The sequence below is a fragment of the Crinia signifera genome, chromosome 5 (assembly GCF_055691185.1).
Source record: "Crinia signifera chromosome 5, ASM5569118v1, whole genome shotgun sequence".
NCBI lineage: Eukaryota > Metazoa > Chordata > Amphibia > Anura > Myobatrachidae > Crinia > Crinia signifera.
In genome coordinates, this window is record NC_139221.1 from 332,733,890 (window position 1) to 332,747,037 (window position 13,148).

Consider the following 13,148-nt stretch of genomic DNA (forward strand, 5'->3'; position numbering starts at 1 on the left):
AGGTGATACACTGTCAGTATACGGTGTGACGCTGCCGGTAACAGACCAGTTATAGAGCAGGGCTGAGGTGAGCGCTGTGCAGGTGATACACTGTGTCAGTATACGGTGTGACGCTGCCGGTAACAGATCAGTTATAGAGCAGAGCTGAGGTGAGCGCTGTGCAGGTGATACACTGTCAGTATACGGTGTGACGCTGCCGGTAACAGACCAGTTATAGAGCAGAGCTGAGGTGAGCGCTGTGCAGGTGATACACTGTCAGTATACGGTGTGACGCTGCCGGTAACAGAGCAGTTATAGAGCAGAGCTGAGGTGAGCGCTGTGCAGGTGATACACTGTGTCAGTATACGGTGTGACGCTGCCGGTAACAGAGCAGTTATAGAGCAGAGCTGAGGTGAGCGCTGTGCAGGTGATACACTGTCAGTATACGGTGCGACGCTGCCGGTAACAGACTAGTTATAGAGCAGAGCTGAGGTGAGCGCTGTGCAGGTGATACACTGTGTCAGTATACGGTGTGACGCTGCCGGTAACAGACCAGTTATAGAGCAGAGCTGAGGTGAGCGCTGTGCAGGTGATACACTGTCAGTATACGGTGTGACGCTGCCGGTAACAGACCAGTTATAGAGCAGAGCTGAGGTGTGCGCTGTGCAGGTGATACACTGTGTCAGTATACGGTGTGACGCTGCCGGTAACAGACCAGTTATAGAGCAGAGCTGAGGTGAGCGCTGTGCAGGTGATACACTGTGTCAGTATACGGTGTGACGCTGCCGGTAACAGACCAGTTATAGAGCTGAGGTGAGCGCTGTGCAGGTGATACACTGTGTCAGTATACGGTGTGACGCTGCCGGTAACAGACCAGTTATAGAGCAGGGCTGAGGTGTGCGCTGTGCAGGTGATACACTGCGTCAGTATACGGTGTGACGCTGCCGGTAACAGACCAGTTATAGAGCTGAGGTGAGCGCTGTGCAGGTGATACACTGTGTCAGTATACGGTGTGACGCTGCCGGTAACAGACCAGTTATAGAGCAGGGCTGAGGTGAGCGCTGTGCAGGTGATACACTGTGTCAGTATACGGTGTGACGCTGCCGGTAACAGACCAGTTATAGAGCAGAGCTGAGGTGAGCGCTGTGCAGGTGATACACTGTGTCAGTATACGGTGTGATGCTGCCGGTAACAGACCAGTTATAGAGCAGAGCTGAGGTGAGCGCTGTGCAGGTGATACACTGTCAGTATACGGTGTGACGCTGCCGGTAACAGACCAGTTATAGAGCAGAGCTGAGGTGAGCGCTGTGCAGGTGATACACTGTGTCAGTATACGGTGTGACGCTGCCGGTAACAGACCAGTTATAAAGCAGAGCTGAGGTGAGCGCCGTGCAGGTGATACACTGTGTCAGTATACGGTGTGACGCTGCCGGTAACAGGAGACCAGTTATAGAGCAGAGCTGAGGTGAGCGCTGTGCAGGTGATACACTGTCAGTATACGGTGTGACGCTGCCGGTAACAGACCAGTTATAGAGCAGAGCTGAGGTGAGCGCTGTGCAGGTGATACACTGTCAGTATACGGTGTGACGCTGCCGGTAACAGACCAGTAATAGAGCTGAGGTGAGCGCTGTGCAGGTGATACACTGTCAGTATACGGTGTGACGCTGCCGGTAACAGAGCAGTAATAGAGCTGAGGTGAGCGCTGTGCAGGTGATACACTGTCAGTATACGGTGTGACGCTGCCGGTAACAGACCAGTTATAAAGCAGAGCTGAGGTGAGCGCTGTGCAGGTGATACACGGTGTCAGTATACGGTGTGACGCTGCCGGTGACAGACCAGTTATAGAGCAGAGCTGAGGTGAGCGCTGTGCAGGTGATACACTGTGTCAGTATACGGTGTGACGCTGCCGGTAACAGACCAGTTATAGAGCAGAGCTGAGGTGAGCGCTGTGCAGGTGATACACTGTCAGTATACGGTGTGACGCTGCCGGTAACAGACCAGTTATAGAGCAGAGCTGAGGTGAGCGCTGTGCAGGTGATACACTGTCAGTATACGGTGTGACGCTGCCGGTAACAGAGCAGTTATAGAGCAGAGCTGAGGTGAGCGCTGTGCAGGTGATACACTGTGTCAGTATACGGTGTGATGCTGCCGGTAACAGACCAGTTATAGAGCAGAGCTGAGGTGAGCGCTGTGCAGGTGATACACTGCGTCAGTATACGGTGTGACGCTGCCGGTAACAGACCAGTTATAGAGCAGGGCTGAGGTGAGCGCTGTGCAGGTGATACACTGTGTCAGTATACGGTGTGACGCTGCCGGTAACAGATCAGTTATAGAGCAGAGCTGAGGTGAGCGCTGTGCAGGTGATACACTGTCAGTATACGGTGTGACGCTGCCGGTAACAGACCAGTTATAGAGCAGAGCTGAGGTGAGCGCTGTGCAGGTGATACACTGTCAGTATACGGTGTGACGCTGCCGATAACAGACCAGTTATAGAGCAGAGCTGAGGTGAGCGCTGTGCAGGTGACACACTGTCAGTATACGGTGTGACGCTGCCGGTAACAGACCAGTTATAGAGCAGAGCTGAGGTGAGCGCTGTTCAGGTGATACACTGTCAGTATACGGTGTGACGCTGACGGTAACAGACCAGTTATAGAGCAGAGCTGAGGTGAGCGCTGTGCAGGTGATACACTGTGTCAGTATACGGTGTGATGCTGCCGGTAACAGACCAGTTATAGAGCAGAGCTGAGGTGAGCGCTGTGCAGGTGACACACTGTGTCAGTATACGGTGTGACGCTGCCGGTAACAGACCAGTTATAGAGCAGAGCTGAGGTGAGCGCTGTGCAGGTGATACACTGTGTCAGTATACGGTGTGACGCTGCCGGTAACAGACCAGTTATAGAGCAGAGCTGAGGTGAGCGCTGTGCAGGTGATACACTGTCAGTATACGGTGTGACGCTGCCGGTAACAGACCAGTTATAGAGCTGAGGTGAGCGCTGTGCAGGTGATACACTGTCAGTATACGGTGTGATGCTGCCAGTAACAGACCAGTTATAGAGCAGAGCTGAGGTGAGCGCTGTGCAGGTGATACACTGCGTCAGTATACGGTGTGACGCTGCCGGTAACAGACCAGTTATAGAGCAGGGCTGAGGTGAGCGCTGTGCAGGTGATACACTGTGTCAGTATACGGTGTGACGCTGCCGGTAACAGATCAGTTATAGAGCAGAGCTGAGGTGAGCGCTGTGCAGGTGATACACTGTCACTATACGGTGTGACGCTGCCGGTAACAGACCAGTTATAGAGCAGGGCTGAGGTGAGCGCTGTGCAGGTGATACACTGTGTCAGTATACGGTGTGACGCTACCGGTAACAGACCAGTTATAGAGCAGAGCTGAGGTGAGCGCTGTGCAGGTGATACACTGTGTCAGTATACGGTATACGGTGTGATGCTGCCGGTAACAGACCAGTTATAGAGCAGAGCTGAGGTGAGCGCTGTGCAGGTGATACACTGTGTCAGTATACGGTGTGACGCTGCCGGTAACAGACCAGTTATAGTGCAGAGCTGAGGTGAGCGCTGTGCAGGTGATACACTGTGTCAGTATACGGTGTGACGCTGCCGGTAACAGACCAGTTATAGAGCAGAGCTGAGGTGAGCGCTGTGCAGGTGATACACTGTCAGTATACGGTGTGACGCTGCCGGTAACAGACCAGTTATAGAGCAGAGCTGAGGTGAGCGCTGTGCAGGTGATACACTGTCAGTATACGGTGTGACGCTGCCGATAACAGACCAGTTATAGAGCAGAGCTGAGGTGAGCGCTGTGCAGGTGACACACTGTCAGTATACGGTGTGACGCTGCCGGTAACAGACCAGTTATAGAGCAGAGCTGAGGTGAGCGCTGTTCAGGTGATACACTGTCAGTATACGGTGTGACGCTGCCGGTAACAGACCAGTTATAGAGCAGAGCTGAGGTGAGCGCTGTGCAGGTGATACACTGTGTCAGTATACGGTGTGACGCTGCCGGTAACAGACCAGTTATAGAGCAGAGCTGAGGTGAGCGCTGTGCAGGTGACACACGTGTCAGTATACGGTGTGACGCTGCCGGTAACAGACCAGTTATAGAGCAGAGCTGAGGTGAGCGCTGTGCAGGTGATACACTGTGTCAGTATACGGTGTGACGCTGCCGGTAACAGACCAGTTATAGAGCAGAGCTGAGGTGAGCGCTGTGCAGGTGATACACTGCGTCAGTATACGGTGTGACGCTGCCGGTAACAGACCAGTTATAGAGCAGGGCTGAGGTGAGCGCTGTGCAGGTGATACACTGTGTCAGTATACGGTGTGACGCTGCCGGTAACAGATCAGTTATAGAGCAGAGCTGAGGTGAGCGCTGTGCAGGTGATACACTGTCACTATACGGTGTGACGCTGCCGGTAACAGACCAGTTATAGAGCAGGGCTGAGGTGAGCGCTGTGCAGGTGATACACTGTGTCAGTATACGGTGTGACGCTACCGGTAACAGACCAGTTATAGAGCAGAGCTGAGGTGAGCGCTGTGCAGGTGATACACTGTGTCAGTATACGGTATACGGTGTGATGCTGCCGGTAACAGACCAGTTATAGAGCAGAGCTGAGGTGAGCGCTGTGCAGGTGATACACTGTGTCAGTATACGGTGTGACGCTGCCGGTAACAGACCAGTTATAGTGCAGAGCTGAGGTGAGCGCTGTGCAGGTGATACACTGTGTCAGTATACGGTGTGACGCTGCCGGTAACAGACCAGTTATAGAGCAGAGCTGAGGTGAGCGCTGTGCAGGTGATACACTGTCAGTATACGGTGTGACGCTGCCGATAACAGACCAGTTATAGAGCAGAGCTGAGGTGAGCGCTGTGCAGGTGACACACTGTCAGTATACGGTGTGACGCTGCCGGTAACAGACCAGTTATAGAGCAGAGCTGAGGTGAGCGCTGTTCAGGTGATACACTGTCAGTATACGGTGTGACGCTGCCGGTAACAGACCAGTTATAGAGCAGAGCTGAGGTGAGCGCTGTGCAGGTGATACACTGTGTCAGTATACGGTGTGACGCTGCCGGTAACAGACCAGTTATAGAGCAGAGCTGAGGTGAGCGCTGTGCAGGTGACACACTGTGTCAGTATACGGTGTGACGCTGCCGGTAACAGACCAGTTATAGAGCAGAGCTGAGGTGAGCGCTGTGCAGGTGATACACTGTGTCAGTATACGGTGTGACGCTGCCGGTAACAGACCAGTTATAGAGCAGAGCTGAGGTGAGCGCTGTGCAGGTGATACTGTGTCAGTATACGGTGTGACGCTGCCGGTAACAGACCAGTTATAGAGCAGAGCTGAGGTGAGCGCTGTGCAGGTGATACACTGTCAGTATACGGTGTGACGCTGCCAGTAAAAGAGCAGTTATAGAGCAGAGCTGAGGTGAGCGCTGTGCAGGTGATACACTGTGTCAGTATACGGTGTGACGCTGCCGGTAACGGAGCAGTTATAGAGCAGAGCTGAGGTGAGCGCTGTGCAGGTGATACACTGTCAGTATACGGTGTGACGCTGCCGGTAACAGACCAGATATAGAGCAGAACTGAGGTGAGCGCTGTGCAGGTGATACACTGTCAGTATACGGTGCGACGCTGCCGGTAACAGACTAGTTATAGAGCAGAGCTGAGGTGAGCGCTGTGCAGGTGATACACTGTGTCAGTATACGGTGTGACGCTGCCGGTAACAGACCAGTTATAGAGCAGAGCTGAGGTGAGCGCTGTGCAGGTGATACACTGTCAGTATACGGTGTGACGCTGCCGGTAACAGACCAGTTATAGAGCAGAGCTGAGGTGTGCGCTGTGCAGGTGATACACTGTGTCAGTATACGGTGTGACGCTGCCGGTAACAGACCAGTTATAGAGCAGGGCTGAAGTGTGCGCTGTGCAGGTGATACACTGCGTCAGTATACGGTGTGACGCTGCCGGTAACAGACCAGTTATAGAGCTGAGGTGAGCGCTGTGCAGGTGATACATTGTGTCAGTATACGGTGTGACGCTGCCGGTAACAGACCAGTTATAGAGCAGGGCTGAGGTGAGCGCTGTGCAGGTGATACACTGTGTCAGTATACGGTGTGACGCTGCCGGTAACAGACCAGTTATAGAGCAGAGCTGAGGTGAGCGCTGTGCAGGTGATACACTGTGTCAGTATACGGTGTGATGCTGCCGGTAACAGACCAGTTATAGAGCAGAGCTGAGGTGAGCGCTGTGCAGGTGATACACTGTCAGTATACGGTGTGACGCTGCCGGTAACAGACCAGTTATAGAGCAGAGCTGAGGTGAGCGCTGTGCAGGTGATACACTGTGTCAGTATACGGTGTGACGCTGCCGGTAACAGACCAGTTATAAAGCAGAGCTGAGGTGAGCGCTATGCAGGTGATACACTGTGTCAGTATACGGTGTGACGCTGCCGGTAACAGGAGACCAGTTATAGAGCAGAGCTGAGGTGAGCGCTGTGCAGGTGATACACTGTCAGTATACGGTGTGACGCTGCCGGTAACAGACCAGTTATAGAGCAGAGCTGAGGTGAGCGCTGTGCAGGTGATACACTGTCAGTATACGGTGTGACGCTGCCGGTAACAGACCAGTAATAGAGCTGAGGTGAGCGCTGTGCAGGTGATACACTGTCAGTATACGGTGTGACGCTGCCGGTAACAGAGCAGTAATAGAGCTGAGGTGAGCGCTGTGCAGGTGATACACTGTCAGTATACGGTGTGACGCTGCCGGTAACAGACCAGTTATAAAGCAGAGCTGAGGTGAGCGCTGTGCAGGTGATACACGGTGTCAGTATACGGTGTGACGCTGCCGGTAACAGACCAGTTATAGAGCAGAGCTGAGGTGAGCGCTGTGCAGGTGATACACTGTGTCAGTATACGGTGTGACGCTGCCGGTAACAGACCAGTTATAGAGCAGAGCTGAGGTGAGCGCTGTGCAGGTGATACACTGTCAGTATACGGTGTGACGCTGCCGGTAACAGACCAGTTATAGAGCAGAGCTGAGGTGAGCGCTGTGCAGGTGATACACTGTCAGTATACGGTGTGAGGCTGCCGGTAACAGAGCAGTTATAGAGCAGAGCTGAGGTGAGCGCTGTGCAGGTGATACACTGTGTCAGTATACGGTGTGATGCTGCCGGTAACAGACCAGTTATAGAGCAGAGCTGAGGTGAGCGCTGTGCAGGTGATACACTGCGTCAGTATACGGTGTGACGCTGCCGGTAACAGACCAGTTATAGAGCAGGGCTGAGGTGAGCGCTGTGCAGGTGATACACTGTGTCAGTATACGGTGTGACGCTGCCGGTAACAGATCAGTTATAGAGCAGAGCTGAGGTGAGCGCTGTGCAGGTGATACACTGTCAGTATACGGTGTGACGCTGCCGGTAACAGACCAGTTATAGAGCAGAGCTGAGGTGAGCGCTGTGCAGGTGATACACTGTCAGTATACGGTGTGACGCTGCCGATAACAGACCAGTTATAGAGCAGAGCTGAGGTGAGCGCTGTGCAGGTGACACACTGTCAGTATACGGTGTGACGCTGCCGGTAACAGACCAGTTATAGAGCAGAGCTGAGGTGAGCGCTGTTCAGGTGATACACTGTCAGTATACGGTGTGACGCTGCCGGTAACAGACCAGTTATAGAGCAGAGCTGAGGTGAGCGCTGTGCAGGTGATACACTGTGTCAGTATACGGTGTGACGCTGCCGGTAACAGACCAGTTATAGAGCAGAGCTGAGGTGAGCGCTGTGCAGGTGACACACTGTGTCAGTATACGGTGTGACGCTGCCGGTAACAGACCAGTTATAGAGCAGAGCTGAGGTGAGCGCTGTGCAGGTGATACACTGTGTCAGTATACGGTGTGACGCTGCCGGTAACAGACCAGTTATAGAGCAGAGCTGAGGTGAGCGCTGTGCAGGTGATACACTGTCAGTATACGGTGTGACGCTGCCGGTAACAGACCAGTTATAGAGCTGAGGTGAGCGCTGTGCAGGTGATACACTGTCAGTATACGGTGTGATGCTGCCAGTAACAGACCAGTTATAGAGCAGAGCTGAGGTGAGCGCTGTGCAGGTGATACACTGCGTCAGTATACGGTGTGACGCTGCCGGTAACAGACCAGTTATAGAGCAGGGCTGAGGTGAGCGCTGTGCAGGTGATACACTGTGTCAGTATACGGTGTGACGCTGACGGTAACAGATCAGTTATAGAGCAGAGCTGAGGTGAGCGCTGTGCAGGTGATACACTGTCACTATACGGTGTGACGCTGCCGGTAACAGACCAGTTATAGAGCAGGGCTGAGGTGAGCGCTGTGCAGGTGATACACTGTGTCAGTATACGGTGTGACGCTACCGGTAACAGACCAGTTATAGAGCAGAGCTGAGGTGAGCGCTGTGCAGGTGATACACTGTGTCAGTATACGGTATACGGTGTGATGCTGCCGGTAACAGACCAGTTATAGAGCAGAGCTGAGGTGAGCGCTGTGCAGGTGATACACTGTGTCAGTATACGGTGTGACGCTGCCGGTAACAGACCAGTTATAGTGCAGAGCTGAGGTGAGCGCTGTGCAGGTGATACACTGTGTCAGTATACGGTGTGACGCTGCCGGTAACAGACCAGTTATAGTGCAGAGCTGAGGTGAGCGCTGTGCAGGTGATACACTGTGTCAGTATACGGTGTGACGCTGCCGGTAACAGACCAGTTATAGAGCAGAGCTGAGGTGAGCGCTGTGCAGGTGATACACTGTCAGTATACGGTGTGATGCTGCCGGTAACAGACCAGTTATAGAGCAGAGCTGAGGTGAGCGCTGTGCAGGTGATACACTGTCAGTATACGGTGTGAAGCTGCCGATAACAGACCAGTTATAGAGCAGAGCTGAGGTGAGCGCTGTGCAGGTGACACACTGTCAGTATACGGTGTGACGCTGCCGGTAACAGACCAGTTATAGAGCAGAGCTGAGGTGAGCGCTGTTCAGGTGATACACTGTCAGTATACGGTGTGACGCTGCCGGTAACAGACCAGTTATAGAGCAGAGCTGAGGTGAGCGCTGTGCAGGTGATACACTGTGTCAGTATACGGTGTGACGCTGCCGGTAACAGACCAGTTATAGAGCAGAGCTGAGGTGAGCGCTGTGCAGGTGACACACTGTGTCAGTATACGGTGTGACGCTGCCGGTAACAGACCAGTTATAGAGCAGAGCTGAGGTGAGCGCTGTGCAGGTGATACACTGTGTCAGTATACGGTGTGACGCTGCCGGTAACAGACCAGTTATAGAGCAGAGCTGAGGTGAGCGCTGTGCAGGTGATACACTGCGTCAGTATACGGTGTGACGCTGCCGGTAACAGACCAGTTATAGAGCAGGGCTGAGGTGAGCGCTGTGCAGGTGATACACTGTGTCAGTATACGGTGTGACGCTGCCGGTAACAGATCAGTTATAGAGCAGAGCTGAGGTGAGCGCTGTGCAGGTGATACACTGTCACTATACGGTGTGACGCTGCCGGTAACAGACCAGTTATAGAGCAGAGCTGAGGTGAGCGCTGTGCAGGTGACACACTGTGTCAGTATACGGTGTGACGCTGCCGGTAACAGACCAGTTATAGAGCAGAGCTGAGGTGAGCGCTGTGCAGGTGATACACTGTCAGTATACGGTGTGACGCTGCCGGTAACAGACCAGTTATAGAGCAGGGCTGAGGTGACCGCTGTGCAGGTGATACACTGTGTCAGTATACAGTGTGACGCTGCCGGTAACAGATCAGTTATAGAGCAGAGCTGAGGTGAGCGCTGTGCAGGTGATACACTGTCACTATACGGTGTGACGCTGCCGGTAACAGACCAGTTATAGAGCAGGGCTGAGGTGAGCGCTGTGCAGGTGATACACTGTGTCAGTATACGGTGTGACGCTGCCGGTAACAGACCAGTTATAGAGCAGAGCTGAGGTGAGCGCTGTGCAGGTGATACACTGTCACTATACGGTGTGACGCTGCCGGTAACAGACCAGTTATAGAGCAGAGCTGAGGTGAGCGCTGTGCAGGTGATACACTGCGTCAGTATACGGTGTGACGCTGCCGGTAACAGACCAGTTATAGAGCAGAGCTGAGGTGAGCGCTGTGCAGGTGATACACTGTCAGTATACGGTGTGACGCTGCCGGTAACAGACCAGTTATAGAGCAGAGCTGAGGTGAGCGCTGTGCAGGTGATACACTGTGTCAGTATACGGTGTGACGCTGCCGGTAACAGACCAGTTATAGAGCAGAGCTGAGGTGAGCGCTGTGCAGGTGATACACTGTGTCAGTATACGGTGTGACGCTGCAGGTAACAGACCAGTTATAGAGCTGAGGTGAGCGCTGTGCAGGTGATACACTGTGTCAGTATACGGTGTGACGCTGCCGGTAACAGACCAGTTATAGAGCTGAGGTGAGCGCTGTGCAGGTGATACACTGTGTCAGTATACGGTGTGACGCTGCTGGTAACAGGAGACCAGTTATAGAGCAGAGCTGAGGTGAGCGCTGTGCAGGTGATACACTGTCAGTATACGGTGTGACGCTGCCGGTAACAGACCAGTTATAGAGCAGAGCTGAGGTGAGCGCTGTGCAGGTGATACACTGTGTCAGTATACGGTGTGACGCTGCCGGTAACAGACCAGTTATAGAGCTGAGGTGAGCGCTGTGCAGGTGATACACTGTGTCAGTATACGGTGTGACGCTGCCGGTAACAGACCAGTTATAGAGCAGAGCTGAGGTGAGCGCTGTGCAGGTGATACACTGTGTCAGTATACAGTGTGACGCTACCGGTAACAGAGCAGTTATAGAGCAGAGCTGAGGTGAGCGCTGTGCATGTGATACACTGTCAGTATACGGTGTGACGCTGCCGGTAACAGACCAGTTATAGAGCAGAGCTGAGGTGAGCGCTGTGCAGGTGATACACTGCGTCAGTATACGGTGTGACGCTGCCGGTAACAGACGACCAGTTATAGAGCAGAGCTGAGGTGAGCGCTGTGCAGGTGATACACTGCGTCAGTATACGGTGTGACGCTGCCGGTAACAGGAGACCAGTTATAGAGCAGAGCTGAGGTGAGCGCTGTGCAGGTGATACACTGTGTCAGTATACGGTGTGACGCTGCCGGTAACAGGAGACCAGTTATAGAGCAGAGCTGAGGTGAGCGCTGTGCAGGTGATACACTGCGTCAGTATACGGTGTGACGCTGCCGGTAACAGACCAGTTATAGAGCAGAGCTGAGGTGAGCGCTGTGCAGGTGATACACTGCGTCAGTATACGGTGTGACGCTGCCGGTAACAGACCAGTTATAGAGCAGAGCTGAGGTGAGCGCTGTGCAGGTGATACACTGTCAGTATACGGTGTGACGCTGCCGGTAACAGACCAGTTATAGAGCAGGGCTGAGGTGAGCGCTGTGCAGGTGATACACTGTCAGTATACGGTGTGACGCTGCCGGTAACAGACCAGTTATAGAGCAGGGCTGAGGTGAGCGCTGTGCAGGTGATACACTGTGTCAGTATACGGTGTGACGCTGCCGGTAACAGAGCAGTTATAGAGCAGAGCTGAGGTGAGCGCTGTGCAGGTGATACACTGTGTCAGTATACGGTGTGACGCTGCCGGTAACAGGAGACCAGTTATAGAGCAGAGCTGAGGTGAGCGCTGTGCAGGTGATACACTGTGTCAGTATACGGTGTGACGCTGCCGGTAACAGACCAGTTATAGAGCAGAGCTGAGGTGAGCGCTGTGCAGGTAATACACTGTGTCAGTATACGGTGTGACGCTGCCGGTAACAGACCAGTTATAGAGCAGAGCTGAGGTGAGCGCTGTGCAGGTGATACACTGTCAGTATACGGTGTGATGCTGCCGGTAACAGATCAGTTATAGAGCAGAGCTGAGGTGAGCGCTGTGCAGGTGATACACTGTGTCAGTATACGGTGTGACGCTGCCGGTAACAGACCAGTTATAGAGCTGAGGTGAGCGCTGTGCAGGTGATACACTGTGTCAGTATACGGTGTGACGCTGCCGGTAACAGACCAGTTATAGAGCAGAGCTGAGGTGAGCGCTGTGCAGGTAATACACTGTGTCAGTATACGGTGTGACGCTGCCGGTAACAGACCAGTTATAGAGCAGAGCTGAGGTGAGCGCTGTGCAGGTGATACACTGTCAGTATACGGTGTGATGCTGCCGGTAACAGACCAGTTATAGAGCAGAGCTGAGGTGAGCGCTGTGCAGGTAATACACTGTGTCAGTATACGGTGTGACGCTGCCGGTAACAGACCAGTTATAGAGCAGAGCTGAGGTGAGCGCTGTGCAGGTGATACACTGTCAGTATACGGTGTGACGCTGCCGGTAACAGATCAGTTATAGAGCAGAGCTGAGGTGAGCGCTGTGCAGGTAATACACTGTGTCAGTATACGGTGTGACGCTGCCGGTAACAGACCAGTTATAGAGCAGAGCTGAGGTGAGCGCTGTGCAGGTGATACACTGTCAGTATACGGTGTGACGCTGCCGGTAACAGATCAGTTATAGAGCAGAGCTGAGGTGAGCGCTGTGCAGGTGATACACTGTGTCAGTATACGGTGTGACGCTGCCGGTAACAGACCAGTTATAGAGCAGAGCTGAGGTGAGCGCTGTGCAGGTGATACACTGTCAGTATACGGTGTGACGCTGCCGGTAACAGATCAGTTATAGAGCAGAGCTGAGGTGAGCGCTGTGCAGGTGATACACTGTGTCAGTATACGGTGTGACGCTGCCGGTAACAGACCAGTTATAGAGCTGAGGTGAGCGCTGTGCAGGTGATACACTGTGTCAGTATACGGTGTGACGCTGCCGGTATCAGACCAGTTATAGAGCAGAGCTGAGGTGAGCGCTGTGCAGGTGATACACTGTGTCAGTATACGGTGTGACGTTGCCGGTAACACTGTGTCAGTATACGGTGTGACGCTGCCGGTAACAGATCAGTTATAGAGCAGAGCTGAGGTGAGCGCTGTGCAGGTGATACACTGTGTCAGTATACGGTGTGACGCTGCCGGTAACAGACCAGTTATAGAGCAGAGCTGAGGTGAGCGCTGTGCAGGTGATACACTGTGTCAGTATACGGTGTGACACTGCCGGTAACAGACCAGTTATAGAGCAGAGCTGA

At 53.5% G+C, this 13,148-nt stretch overlaps 1 protein-coding gene across 7 annotated transcripts in view; it reads right to left on the minus strand.

Moving 5' to 3' along the window:
• Positions 1 to 13,148, minus strand: part of LOC146005652 (alanine aminotransferase 2) — a 174,137-nt gene that overhangs the window by 40,172 nt on the left and 120,817 nt on the right. The gene's annotated exons all lie outside the window — the stretch shown is intronic.